We start from the raw sequence: 13978 nt of genomic DNA, 5'->3' as shown, positions 1-13978 counted from the left end.
TACAATTTAGCTGACAAAACACTCAGCAAACAACACATAGTCTCTGGCAAGTGAAGGGTGCCAACAACTGCAATTCCCTTTTGACCTCACCACAACTCCCGTCCCTCTGCAAAGTTTGCTCTTGGCTTGCTGTACAAGGTAGTATTTTAATTGCCAGCAGTAGATGATACAGCAGAATCTTACAGCCATAAAGTTGCACCATATGTTATGAATGTTATGGGTCTATCACTCTCAAGTCAATGGTGACAAACCGAGTGATGCCAACCATCTGCTAAATAGGTGGGCAAGCACTCAGCCCATGAAACAGGATTGCTCACTTGCATATTGATTGCTTTTCCTCAGTGTCTCATGCTACAGATTATACTTCAACAATACTGGCTCCATATTTTTATTTGGTGATGGCAGTGTATGTGTGTCTTCAGGCAAGATACCCTCACTGAGCCTCTCTCCCTTGCCACAGACACTACAGGTCATTTGCTTGCTCCATCCTTTTGGGTCCAATCTGCACCACTGCCCAGAAACATAGAAACATAGGCAGCTGCCCTATATCAAGTTAGACGATTGGTCCCTTCACCTCAGTACTGTCTACACCAGGGATGGGGAACCTGTGGCCCCTCCAGATGTTGTGGGACTCCAGCCCCCATCATTGTTGACCATTGACTGTGATGGCTGGGGCTGATGGGAGTTGGAGTCCAACAACACCTTAAGGGTCACAGGATCGTGTGGCAGCACCTGTGAAGAAATGTCAAAGGCAGAAGGTTCAGTGAGACCCTGTGGAGCTGTTGTAAGATCTTAGGGAACACATGAGATTGCAGCAAGATCTTGTCGGAAGTTGTTGCTACTGCTACTTCTCCACTAGTGGAGGACGTGGAGTGGGTGGGGTGGGGTGCTGCCTGTTGTGGTTCTGCTGCCTGAGGTGGCTGCTTCAGCCCACCTTGTAGGTTGGCCCTGCATTGGACACTATAGGCCTCACTTCTGAGACAAACTGTTCAGTCAGTCTTCTCCAACCAAGTGCCTTCCAAATGTTTTTTGAATTGCACTTCCCATCCTCCTTGACAAGTACCCATGCTGGCTGGGGCTGATGGCAGTTGTTGTCCAAAATATCTGTGGTTGGGTCAGTAGGTTGGAGAAGGCTGTCCTAGACTTAGACCATATTCACACCATGCATTCAAAGCACTATGATACCACAATAGACAGTCATGGTTTCTCTCTCCCAAAGAGTTCTAGTTTGCAGTTGGTTAAGGGTGCTGAGAGGTGGCCCCTATTCTCCTCACAGTTACAATTTCCAGAGTTCTCTGTGAAGAGGGATTGATTGTTAAAGCACCCTGAGAATCAGGGTCTCCTACTAACTCTCAGCACTCTTAGCAGGCTACAGCTTCCAGAATTATTTGGGGGAAGCCGTTGCTGTTTAAAGTCACATACTAGCACTTTAAATATATGGTGTGCATGTGGGATTACACTGTTGCACCAAAAGTTGAAGCTTGTACTCTTGTAACATTATTTCTGAAATAGATACAGTATGTTGGATTTGAAAATGGGGAGGATGTAAAACGTGACATCCATTTCAGCTGTTTTTATAAGAAACCTCCCATTGCAAGCAGAAAAGGCTCTTTTAAACCAGTGCCCACCCCCACATTAGCAGCTCCCTTGATAACCTCCACCTGGGTTGCTTTGCTACCTTCAATGGCAAACACAGACTGGCTGTCTCCATCAACAACCCTACAGCTAAAACAAATCAAACAAGGCAGCCCAGGATCCAACATAACAACATCTCAATCACACAAGGTTTCTGAGCTCCCTCAATGCCCCCCCCCCCCGCTTCTTAACATTGCTTCTCAGTGCTCAGCAGGATTGGTCCCCCAGGGCAGCTGCTTGGAGGACAAACACCTGGTGACTTAGGGAAACCCATTCACAATGTTATTTGCTCTGTTTGTTTACACAATGTATTTCTGTCCTTGTGTTTTGGCTGAAAGGGGGGATTTCAACAAGATCCCTGAAAGGCATAACACTGGAAAGGGGTGGGGGGTGGGGGAGTTGAGTGATGGATAGGTGGGTACTTGAAACAGTAAGCTCCTTAGAAAGCGTGGCCTGGTCTCAAAGGAATAGCAGAATCATTATTTCCTTCTCCTTCACCCAACTGAAAGCTGAAAAATTGCCTCGATTGGCTGGGGGAGGGGGAGGGAGGTGGGTGGGGTGGCAGAGGGGGAGCCAGACAGGTTTCCAAGCCATCCATCAATCAGAAATTGCCAGGTCTAAAAGCATTACTTTGATTAATCAGTGCAATTAACCTATCAATGGATCAGGGGCAATTAATTAAAAATATTGGTTGGATTTGCCAGAGCCATTTGGTCACTCTAACAGCAAGGCTCCTTTCTATGGTGTATATGGTAAGAATTGCCTGCCGAGGTGTATGTGTGTTAGTTAGGACAAGTGAGCACACACAGAAAAAAACACTATTATGGATGTTTCCCCTTGGGTAACTTTGGTAAAAATTTTGAACTCTGACCCTGTTTTAAGCTCATTCAACCTTGGGAGCCCTCCAGCCAAGCAGCATTAATCAGTTCTGTAGGTGAGCCCTACACACACACACACACACACACACACACACACACACACACACACTACACATTGGACTTCAACTCCCGCCAGCCCCAGCCAATGGTCAGGAATAATGGTAATTGCTGTTACCAAGATGCTCAGTTCAACTGGATGTCTGCATATGTCCCACACACTTAATACTACACTTGATCTTAGCCAAAAGGCCGAGAAGCGATATGTCCCAGAATTATGTGCTTCATATTACTTTTGCTCTGAGCACCATTGCCAGGAACTAGAGGAGGCTTACAGTAGTGTAAACTTAAGTAAAGAGTAGCTCAAGTGATGTCCCTTGAGAGTGGTGAATTGAACTTGTGTGTGTGTGTTCACATTGTAGTATTTTTGAGCACAAATAAATAAGAGAAAACAGCATCTAAATCTGCTTTTAGTATGTAATTGGTCCACAGCCTAGAGATTACTCATTAGAAATAAGCAGTTGCGGCACCTCCCAACATCAACTCCTTTGGCTTGTGTTTGCAATTAGAAAAATGTAAGGGAACAGAAACTCTGGATTCTTTGGAGCATCTTCAGAAGCTTGCCAAACAAATAAATTGTTTTTCCTGGACCCTGTTTCCCACCCACCCTTTTCCAAATTCTTCCCTAACCCCACCCTTCTCTCCGCCTCTGGATAGACTGGCCCGACAAAGCCACAAAGTGCTGTTGAATAATTTGCCCTGGCAGGGTTCACAACCAGGTGCCACATTCTGCAGAAGCCTCCCTTCTTCCTCCAGGAGGAGAACTCACAAAAAGAGTCCTCACAAATTGTAAGGGCCATGTTGCCAGCATTATTCCCACTCACAGATGAAGGTTCTGCATCTTGAACAGTTCACACGGCAGCCGGGAAACAGGCACCATTGGATTTCCATGTTTTTCGATGGATTTTTAACTGATTGTACTTATAGCTCACTCACAACTGCTTCCCATCCGGGGGACTGACCAAGACCACACTCATGCAGGACCAAGCTAGACATGATGTGGGAGATCTATGTTTAGGGTCTCCTTTAAAACACCCCACACCTACTGTGCTCTAGGGCCCCTTAACTGGTGCTGGAGAAGGGCAGTCTAATCCTGCCCACACTTGATGCCAAAGTTAGTGTTTAGCCTACAGAGGAAAATTTATTGGTACCCAAGTGACACCTGGAAGCATTCCCTCCCTCCTAGTGTAAACAGCAGCTTGGGGGTGGGATTTTAATCAGCAAAATGGCACAAGGGGGAAAGGGGGTTAATTTTCCTCCCACTCTGTTGTGATCCTGTCTAATCCTGTTTAATCCTTCCCCCCCTGTAGCTGCTATTATGGGTGGGGAGATGGTTTGCAGGGACATGGTACTGAATCTTGCTAAAGTCAGTGCTTGGATGGGTGACCCCTTGGGAACACCACACTGGGCTGCAAGGTATAACTGAAGAAAAAGAAAGAATCAAAATAAAACACACAGTGGGTAGATGGGAGGGATTGTCTAATAGAGTCCAGTTCCTAATGGGTTAAATTCTCAAGCCACCCACCAACACCTACAACCTTTGGAAAGTCTAGGGTGGTACTTATTTGCACATGCAAACACCTGCAGCTTGCATACACAAACTGGAGGACCTAGATGCAAATTGGGTAGCCTTGGAAAGTGAACTTTTGCAGTATGTTGGTGGGCAGATCCTACCTATACCAATAGTGAATGCCTTCTCTGATTGCTGATCTGGTATGTATCCAGAACAACATCATTAGGCACAAAAGGGAAGGCTTAGGTCTGGCAGCAGTTGGGAACCCTGCTGATGGACTGCAACTCCCATCAGTGCCAGAAAGCATGGCCAATGGGCCAAGCATCCTGAGGGCCAAAGGTTCCCCACATTTAGGGGGCTTAGGGGAACCCCAAGGTTTATGCAAGAGCAAAGGGAGGAAAACAATTTTGGGGGGGAATTATTGTGAGGGACACCAAAACAGCACAGTGAGGAGTCCTGAGTGCTCTTGCGGTGGAAAATACAAACATACAGGGTGAGGGGAAGGGGGAAAACAGAATGGAATACCCTCAAAGCAGACAAGGTTGGCTGGCATTTCATAGTGTAACATTTTGTTGCACTCTGTTCTTCTAATGCCTGTGTGAGCTGCTTGGCTTTTAATCACGTCTATCCTAACAATTAATATGACTCCCTTGCAACCTAGTGTATTTAAATATTTTACTACAGGAGTAAAAAAATCCTTCCAGTAGCACCTTTAAGACCAACTAAGTTAGTTCTTGGTATGCTACTGGAAGGATTTTTTTATTTTGACTATGGCAGACCAACACGGCTACCTATCTGTTACTACAGGAGGCGCTGTTGAAACACACAAATTTACATATGCTAATTTAGATGCAGAAGTGCGAATTTAAAATGACTCAAATTTACATTTCCCAGAAGGCAAGCCAATCAGTTTCTTCTTCAAATTACCCCAAATAATTTTTTTAATTCATCTGCTCCCCACTCAGTTCAGTTCCATGAATTTTACCCCTAACTTCTGATTAACTTCCCACCCAGACGATCCAAGTCATGCTCTAAAAATTGGCTTCTCTCCAGCTGCTCCCACTTATTTATCACATCAACATTACCCTTTCTAAATTAAAAAAAATATGAGGCAAGGTTGCTGGTGATGTTCTTTCTTTTGGGGTGGTGGCAGAGTTACTTTAAAAGCCAAGAGCTGATCTGCCCCTGCTCTCCACATTGGGAGAGCCAGTGACCACGGGCCAGGCACTCTCTCTTAGCCTAATCTACCTCACAGGGTTGTAGTGAGGATAACATGGGGAAAGGAAAACCATGTACACCACCTTGAGTTCCATGGAGGAAAAGGTGGGATAGAAATGCAATGCAATGCAATAAAATAAATTTGTGAAATGCACATTTCCACTTTCCTTCCAGGGATATTGTGCAGAAGGAAGCTATTTCTTTCCCCATATATAAAGTGCCCTGCAAAGGAAATGGAATCTTAATTTCCCTTCTTTCCATGGTCATTTGCGCTGTCATTCCATAACACAGTGTGCTGTGCAAAGAAGCACCAGTACAACTGCCCATTTTCTTAAGCTCAGGAGTCAGAAAAAGAGCCACCTTCACTGCACAGCTGATGAGTAGTGCTGTCAGTGGTGCTGACACTTGGCTCCCTCCTCTCAAAAGCAGGAACCACATGCAGATCAAAAGCCAGGCTCAAAATTCCCAGAGTTCCACCTCCTGCCGCCCCCAGTGATGTAGTGGAAGGGCAATACATGGGACACAGCTCATGGGGGTAGGGGTCCTTTTATCATCTGTCAGAGCACCGGAGTAATTGACAGACTTTTTTTCTCTCTCTGGCAAGTGAACAAGGTGATATTCTGACAGGTTAGGAGAGGAAATTGAAAAATGAGAAATTACTCAATTTCTTCCTTTTGTCTTCAAGGCCATATCACTTTGATCGGCAATTAATTTTGGGAGAAGGCTGCTGCCAGCAAGGAAATTGGTGAGGGGGCGGGGAGCAGCAAGCCTGCCCACCCTAAGAGTCTGCTATTCAGTCCATTGGCCATGTAGAACAGCTCTGGTATGCTTATCTGTTGTCCAGTGTTGGTAACCATGAGGCCAAAGAGTACCCCTCAAAGGTCTAGATTTGACCCAGAAGGCCCCTAAGGCAGGTGGAGACCCTCACATTTTATATATTTTTATATTTTTTGCAATGGAAGAGCATTAGACATATTCTAGGTCTGCCTTTGCTGGCTGAACATGACACTTCTGCCTCTTTATGCCACCTTCAATAACTATCCAAAAAACCAAACAGCCTGGCCTGCTCTTCTGGCAGAGGTTTGATCTGTAGGAATCAGCAGTGAAGCTTTTCAGAGCATGGAGTCAAGCATTATCAGCTGCTAATTGCTGTAGATAAGACTGTTTTTAAAGGGAGAGCTACAGGAGCTGTTTCAAGAGTTGGCAAGGAACCTGGTCACCGAAACTCTGGATGTGAACTCTTCTGCAAGAGCTATCACTGCTATGTTTGCAAAGCTGATCAGGTTCACTGCTTCACGGACACTGCTGGGTTTCAGGGAACCTCACCTAGCCTTTTGCTTTTTTTTTTTTCTTGCTTTTTTTTTAAAAAAAGTTTTGCTAATCACAACTTCTGCAAAGAGAAATTGTGAATCTCAGTTTGTTCAGGCAGAATGACAGAATCACAGAAATGATAGCAGCAATCATGAAACTATGGGACTGGGAAACCTCTGATGATGGCCAACTATTCTTCTAAGGTTCTGCACTAAGCCAGGACCCTCCCAGCCATTCCTAACTATCAGATCAACCCCACCCAGAACAATAATAATGCAGAAAAATACAGCCTAGGATGATTCAAAGGCTTGCAAACAGTGGAAATGCCAGAGATGCTTGGATTACAATGATTAAGTTTAGTAGAGACCATCCAGGTGGATTTTGCATGCAGAGGATGGGCTAATAATAATACCTTTATTGTCAATGTACAACCTGTGTACAATGAAATTAAGGAAAGGCAATTCCTAGAATATTCAGATGAGCATACATGCACACCCCCATCCGAGTGGGAAGGATTCCTTATATAGGTCAACTTCTCAGTGTTGGTGGTCTTCAGTTAACAGTAAACATTAATGCTGTGAATCCGTATGTAACAACTGTTAGACCCTATTTGTGGGCATGTATGCACTGCATATATAAACCTCTTTAAGTGTTATATGGTCCTTATTTAAAACATCAACAGCCAAGGAACAGAGGAGGATGGAAGTTGAGCTTGGAGATGAGCCTCATCATTGACCAATATGTCCAAGTCATACTGGTATTAAAAACACAGAAGGTGCAAACAAAGTGGGGGTAGAAGTTTGGTGATTCCTTAGCAGCTTCTACTTGAAGAGAAGGAAACATATGTTTAAGGCAGGCTTCCTCAATCTTGAGCCTCCAGAAGTTTTTGGCCTACAACTCCCATGACCCCTAGCTAGCAGGACCAGTGGTCAGGGATGATGGGAATTGTAGTCTCAAAACATCTGGAGGGTCGAGGTTGAGGAAGCCTGGTTTAAGGCTACAGCTTGGTAGCATGCCCTATTGAAATCAGTGGGTATTTACTTTTAACTGAGCCTGCACAGGATTGGGCTGTAATCCTAAACCCTCTTACTAGGAACTAAGTCTTGTTGAATCCAGATCTGCTACTCATGCGGCAAGGAAGAGGTAGAATTCTGTCGTCACTCAACAAGGGTGGGGAATTGCCAAATGTGTCCCACCACAAGTCCCAATTTGGCCTGTGAGGCCAAGATCACCTGCTCCACACCTGATAACATATGCAACAGGGCAGGTGAAAGTGTGGCTGAGTTGGCCACATGACTGAGTTCCCCATGGAGAACTTGATTGTGCAGGTGATCCCTATGGAAAGCACAGTTCAAGTCACTGTCCATCAGCCCTGCATGTCTGAAAAATGGTTCCCCACTCCTGTATCGCGCTCCAGACTGCAGAAGGGTTGGTGTTACAGGTTTGAAAAACTGGAAAAGTAGCAGAGTGAGGAGCATTCCAGAAAGTACTGTAACTTTTTCTTGGCTATGTCACAATTTTACTCGGAATGGAATGCAAGAGCATTCTAAAGTGACATACTTCCCTTGTAGCCTGAAGTGGTAATGTCCATTCTGTCTCTTCAGTATTCTGCCACCCCATTTTGCCACATGTACAGAGCAGGCCTCATTAGGGCTTACTTCTGGATAAGCTAAGCATGGCCAGGAGGATGCTGCCAAAACCCCCAAGCTTTGCTTGAAAAGAAAGCTGCTCATGTTCTGCTGCTCTGCATCTTCGGAAGGCAACAAAAGAGAGGGTCAAGAGGAATGCCGACATCCCTATGTACTTACTAAGCAACCTATTTCTGCAGTCAAGGAATGCTTTCCAAGGCTATATACACTTTGGGGGTTTAAAACACAATGAGGTTGTTTCCTCCCCTGCTGCATTTTAAGTTCCATTTGCATGCTGTTGTACACAACAGAGACGATAGCTTCACCTGATGTGCATTACCTGTTTGGTTTCCCTGCCCCTGCTACCCCAGCACCTCCTGTTCATGAAACTGTCATCGGCACATGTGCAATGGCTGTCTCAAACGTACACACCTCCGCTTGACTCTGAAGTGAATGTGGCTTATGCTGGTTCAAGGGGAAAAGCACCAAATAGCGGTACAGTCATACCTCGAGTTACAGATGCTTCAGATTGCGTTTTTTTGGGTTACGGACGCACCAAAACCCGGAAATACTGGAACAGGTTACTTCCGGGTTTCGGCGGTCGCGCATGTGCAGAAGTGCTAAATTGCGCTTTGCGCATAAGCGCTGAATCGCAACCTGTGCATGCACAGACGCAGTGCTGCGGGTTGCGAACGTGCCTCCCGCATGGATCACGTTCGCAACCTGAGCATCCACTGTATTTCTCAAAGAAAAAAACCACCTACTACAGGGTAGCTCTGCATTGTGGGTAACCAGTGCAAATGGATACAAAAGTTAGCAGTGGGAGTGCACTGAAGCCAGAGTAAATGGTAATTGCTAGGACTGCCTTTCATAAATTGTGTCAAAATCCTGCAATGATGTAGTGGATCAAATCACATGCAGACCAAAGGATAGCTCAGTCGGTAGAGCATGAGACTCTTAATCTCAGGGTTGTGGGTTCCACATTGGGCAAATGTGAGGGGTTGGACCAGATGACCCTCATGGTCTCTTCCAACTCTACAATTCTATGATTCTATATTGTTGTGGGTTTTGCGGGGGTGGGGGGGTCAGTCTGGATGCTGCTTGGTGTCCCTTCCAGCCTATGGTCTCCTTTTTTAATGGCACTGCCTTTTAAGCATGTTATCATATGTGGACAATTGGGACACGTCGTCATACAAATGATGGTGGGAGCATCAAACATAAAGCACATGGACAAATGATACTCAGCTTCAATTCAGTAAACACTATACATGTATGGGGCCAGGTCAGATAATACTGGCCCATATTATATGGAAGGGAGCAAGGTGACATGCCTGTCACCTCTGCTCATTCAGTGCACCTATCCTGCCTCCAATGTCCCTCGATGTACCTGTGGGGGTGTAATGTTAGAATGCAGCTTTATGTATGTAAAATCCAACTCATGAATCAGCTAATTTTGACTGATCAGTTTTGTGGATAAAATTCTGCCTCCATTGTACAGATCCTTCCTCTCAGGAGGGGGCCATGGCTCAGTGGTAGAGACAATCAGGAAGATCCCAGGTCCAAACCCTGGCTTCTCAAGAGAAAAAGGATCAGACAGAAGGTGATGTAAAAGTCCTCTGCTCAACACCAGTCAAAGCCAGCCAGAGGAGATAAAGCCAGGTTAGATGAAAAGGTAACCTGACTTCATAAAGTAAGCTTCCTGTACTCCTCTTTTTCACACACAACCTTTTGCAAATCTGAGTTTCTCTGGAGTTTGACTTGCTTCTCTTCCTTAAACCTGTTCCGACTTCAAAATCCACATGCCACCTTTTCCCTCTGGAGCACTCTGCCATCTTCCCCAAAGTTCACAGAAACTCAGCTTTCTTGCTTGGACCTGACAGTTTAAACATCTTGCTCTCCCCCACCCTTTCCCCCTATCCCTGTAGATGGGGGGGGGGGGGAGCAAGAAAAAAGAATGGTGTTTTTCCAGTTTCTGAGCGAGCCACAGACCTGTTGCTACTAGCCTTGGCTTTAACGTCTGGAGGGTTTTTTTTGATGTTGTCTTGGCTTCATGCAGGGAAAGGAAGAGAGGGACAGAACAGTTCACCAAGGGTTGCCAGTTACACCCTGGGATGGACAGCGCATCCTGGCAATTGTCAAAGGCACACACAGCTGGCTGCTCCCATGACCCTTGCCCCAACCCTCACCCCCCTAACCCCAGTTCACCCAGGGCCTCCCTCCTCCATTCCTAGCTGTGCACCTGCCCCCTTTTATATCCCAGACACCCTGCTGCAGCTGTTGTGTGTCTGTTATATACCCAGCCCCATGTTAAACTCATTTGAGTGGGGAGTGCAAGGGAAAGCATGTCAAAGGAATGATAAAATATTAAATCTACTACTAGCCGCAGGAAACTTAAGCTCAAGTCGACGCTTCTCTCCTGCCTTGTGAAAGCTGATACAGCAAAAACATATTTTTTTTTAAAAAATCCAGCCTCTGAGACTCTCTCCTCCTCCCTAGTAACAGCTGTCATTGGCTCATGGTCTCGTAAGAAAGCCTATCAGTAGTTTATCAACTCATTCCTCATTACTTCAGCACAGATTTTTTTAAACGGGCATGAGGGAAGGGAAGAACAGAGAACTTTGGAGCAACATTAGAAGAGCAACGTAAGAACATTAGAAGACCCCTGCCAGACCCTCCAAGTGTCCCTATTTTCCAGGGACAGTTCCGGATTTACAAGTCATCCTGGTTTCTGATTTGATCCTGGAATGTCCCGCTTTTCCTTAGGATGTCCCTATTTTCATCAGAGAAATGTTGGAGGGCATGCTGGGCTGGATCCAGCCAAAAGATCACCTGGTCCAGCATCTTGCTTCCACAAATGGGATCAGGTAGTTGAAACCAGTCCCATGGATTTGTCTAATCCTCTTTTAAAGCCATCCAAGTTGGCGACCATCACTACTCTTGTGGGGGCAAATGTCATAGTTTACTATGCACTGTGTGAAGAAGTACTTCTTCTTTCATTTGGGTTCTAGGAAATGTGTCACCTTCCAGTGGGTTTGGGGACCTGGGTAGCAAATTGGGGGCCCCTGAACTCTGCAATCCCTTGCGTGCTTTTCAAATCATGAGTCCTATTCCTCTCTGGGATGCTTCACACATCGCAGGCACCAAATACATGAAGTTAGAAGATGTGGCGTGGAGTCTTGAGCAAAGACTGAGTCAGATCCCTCTAACTCTGCACGGTCTATTCTGAGGCTAGGGTGACCTCTCCAAGGATACAGGCAGGCCCCTTTCCAACCCTGTGCTGCCTGTCAACTTTCTTTGGGTGAAGATGCAGGGAGCAGGGAGAGAATTAACTGACCACGTGACCTTCTACATGCCAAAGATGTACTCAGGCCCAGAGCCGCAGTCCCTTCTCTTTTGATGTGCATGCACATATGAAAAATGTAATGTGCAAATTGTCTGGAAAATTATAAGTGAATGAGTGCCACTTTTGTGTTGCATTAAATAGCAATTAATAAAAAAGTGGGGGAAATGTAATGTGTGAAAGGAGCCCGCAGTGGGTCTTCCGGTGGAGAAACATGCCTAGGAAAGAGTGGGCTGCTAATTGCCTTCTCTCAGAAAAATAAAAACGCCTGTGTGATGTGGTGAGGGAAAAAAGTGGTGGAAAAAAGTGGTCACATTTCTAAAATAAAAACGGATAAATCCGGAACAGCCATACTAAATATGATTGCCATTTCATTTCTTCACTGTTGCATCAATTCCCCTGCAAGTAAGCCACAGGGCCAAAGTCTCCCTTGGGAGGTTGTGGACTCTCCTTCCTAGGAAGCTTTTAAGCAGAGGTTGGATGGCCATCTGTCAAGGATGCTTTAGTGGAGATTCCTGCATTGCAGGGGGTTGGACTACATGTCCCCTGCGGTCCCTTCCAACTCTACAATTCAAATATTTGCAAGGAATATGACCACTCATCTGTATATGAAGGATATACTGATCCTAGGAATATATGTGTGATACTGGCATGAATAATAAACAACACTTCTCATTTTCTCTTTGTAGGTGATTTCATTGGCCTCTTTGAGAAAATGAATTCATGTTGGTTGGCTGTAGGTTTCTGAACTAGGCATACAAATATCCATTAGCCTGTTCACCCCAAGCGACTACCATATTTTCTCAGTGACCAAGAAGCATATCTGCTGGCATTCTATTCTCAAAAACATTGACTTTAATTGAGAAATAAAAATGGAAAATACCTTGGCCATTTTGTTCCTGTTGCTTGGTTCCTTAGGAAATCACACCAACGATTTAATTGTTATCACACAACCCATCTTTCTGTTAGTCATTATTTTCTACAATGCCCTTGTTGTTTCTGCATGTGGCCACCAGGGGATGCTTCTGTGGCAGCTGGATATTGCTCTGCAAACCTTCATTACTCAGGTAGGGCTGTGAGGGTGTGGCTGGTGTCTGAGGTTAGCAACTGTGTTCATTGGAATGACAGAAGGAAGCTCGGTGGGAATTATACTACTTCAAAAAGCTGGCAGGGAATGAGATGACTGAATGCCCTTCTCAAGAACTTCCAGCAGGTTAGTGTACCATTCAAAACACAGGTAGGGGAATCAAATGATTGAATGCTCTCCCACCTTAAAAGAAGAACCACAAAGGCTAGCATATCAGGAAGAAGGTGTATAACTCAGTCTTCTTCCTGATCTGCCAATGTTCTGCATGCAGGAAAGGCCTTTGAAACGAAACAGAACATGGATAAGTATTCAATTATATGAACACCACCCCCCCCCCCCCGCATTCCAATTTGGTTTGGTCCCAGGAAGAATGGGCCCTATGATCTTTCTGCTGCATGATTTTCTGGAAGGACTCTGCCCCAGCCTCATTCTGCGGTCTGCCAGTGCCCACCTGACTACTTTGGGGGAGGAAAGGCCATAGCTCAGAGCATCCGCTTTGTATGCAGGAAGGTTCATATCTCCAAGTAGGGCTGAGAGAGACCTCCATCTGAAATCTTAGAGAGTCACAGCCAGTCAGTATAGATATATAGACAATACAGAGTTAGATAGACCAACGGTCTGACCTGGCATATGGGAGCTCCCTATGACTGCTCCTATGACTGGATGCCCACAGATGATGGAAGCATAAGCATATAACCAAATGATCAGAAAGGTAGCTGGGAAATGGCTTGCCGAAAACCAAATAGCTAACTAAATAAATAAAAGCATCATAGTGGAAAGCAGCTTCAGGTAGGGTTGCTGTTTAATGGCTTGCAGAAGTTGAGCATGCGGTTCAGTGTAGGCACTCAGGATGTAAGTGGTCCAGTTGCCTTGGGCACAGGATGCTACACTACCCTGGACCAGGTGTGTGGGTAATTAACAACAGCATCCCGTGGCATGCAGTGCCAACTAGAATGAGCAGGCACTTTCAGTGGGCTTGACCACTGCTTCACTCTACCAGACTTGCCAGTCATGCAATTCTATCAGTGGGCAAGGACAAGCAGAGGTATAGTGATTAGCCCCTGTTTCCAAAAGGACGTCTATTAGACGATTGTAGCCCATCTAGAAGAGGAAACAGTCAGGGGAGAGAGAGAGAGAGGAAACCCTACTTTAAAAGCAATAAGGGCAGAAGAACATTTAAGAACAAGGAAGAATCAACCACCTCTCCCCACCAGTGCTTAATTTATTGTATACAGGCCTGACTTCCCCCCCGCTCTCTTCAGTTTCCAGCTCTGGGCCAATTTTGGTCATTGCTGGGACTGGCTTCCTAAA

The 13978-nt window shown here is 45.5% G+C and overlaps 1 protein-coding gene, 1 long non-coding RNA gene and 1 pseudogene across 4 annotated transcripts in view; 1 reads left to right on the top strand and 2 right to left on the bottom strand.

Annotated features, from left to right (window-relative positions):
• LOC308479046 (intraflagellar transport protein 22 homolog pseudogene) overlaps positions 1-13978 on the bottom strand; it is a 196321-nt pseudogene that overhangs the window by 39231 nt on the left and 143112 nt on the right. The gene's annotated exons all lie outside the window — the stretch shown is intronic.
• IGFBP5 (insulin like growth factor binding protein 5) overlaps positions 1-13978 on the bottom strand; it is a 43548-nt gene that overhangs the window by 25385 nt on the left and 4185 nt on the right.
• Positions 8178-12467, top strand: LOC308479252. 2 transcript variants are annotated; one of them, XR_013987580.1, is made up of 3 exons: positions 8178-8735; positions 9739-9912; positions 12270-12467. It is a non-coding gene; the product is annotated as an uncharacterized lncRNA (long non-coding RNA). The 2 variants fall into 2 exon arrangements; XR_013987581.1 differs by having other exon boundaries at positions 9739-9930.

The sequence above is a fragment of the Podarcis pityusensis genome, assembly GCF_964106645.2.
Source record: "Podarcis pityusensis genome assembly, chromosome: 1".
In the NCBI taxonomy this organism is placed as follows: Eukaryota; Metazoa; Chordata; class Lepidosauria; order Squamata; family Lacertidae; genus Podarcis; species Podarcis pityusensis.
The sequence above is the reverse complement of the archived record's forward strand: the minus strand, read 5'-3'. Positions and strand labels throughout refer to the sequence as shown.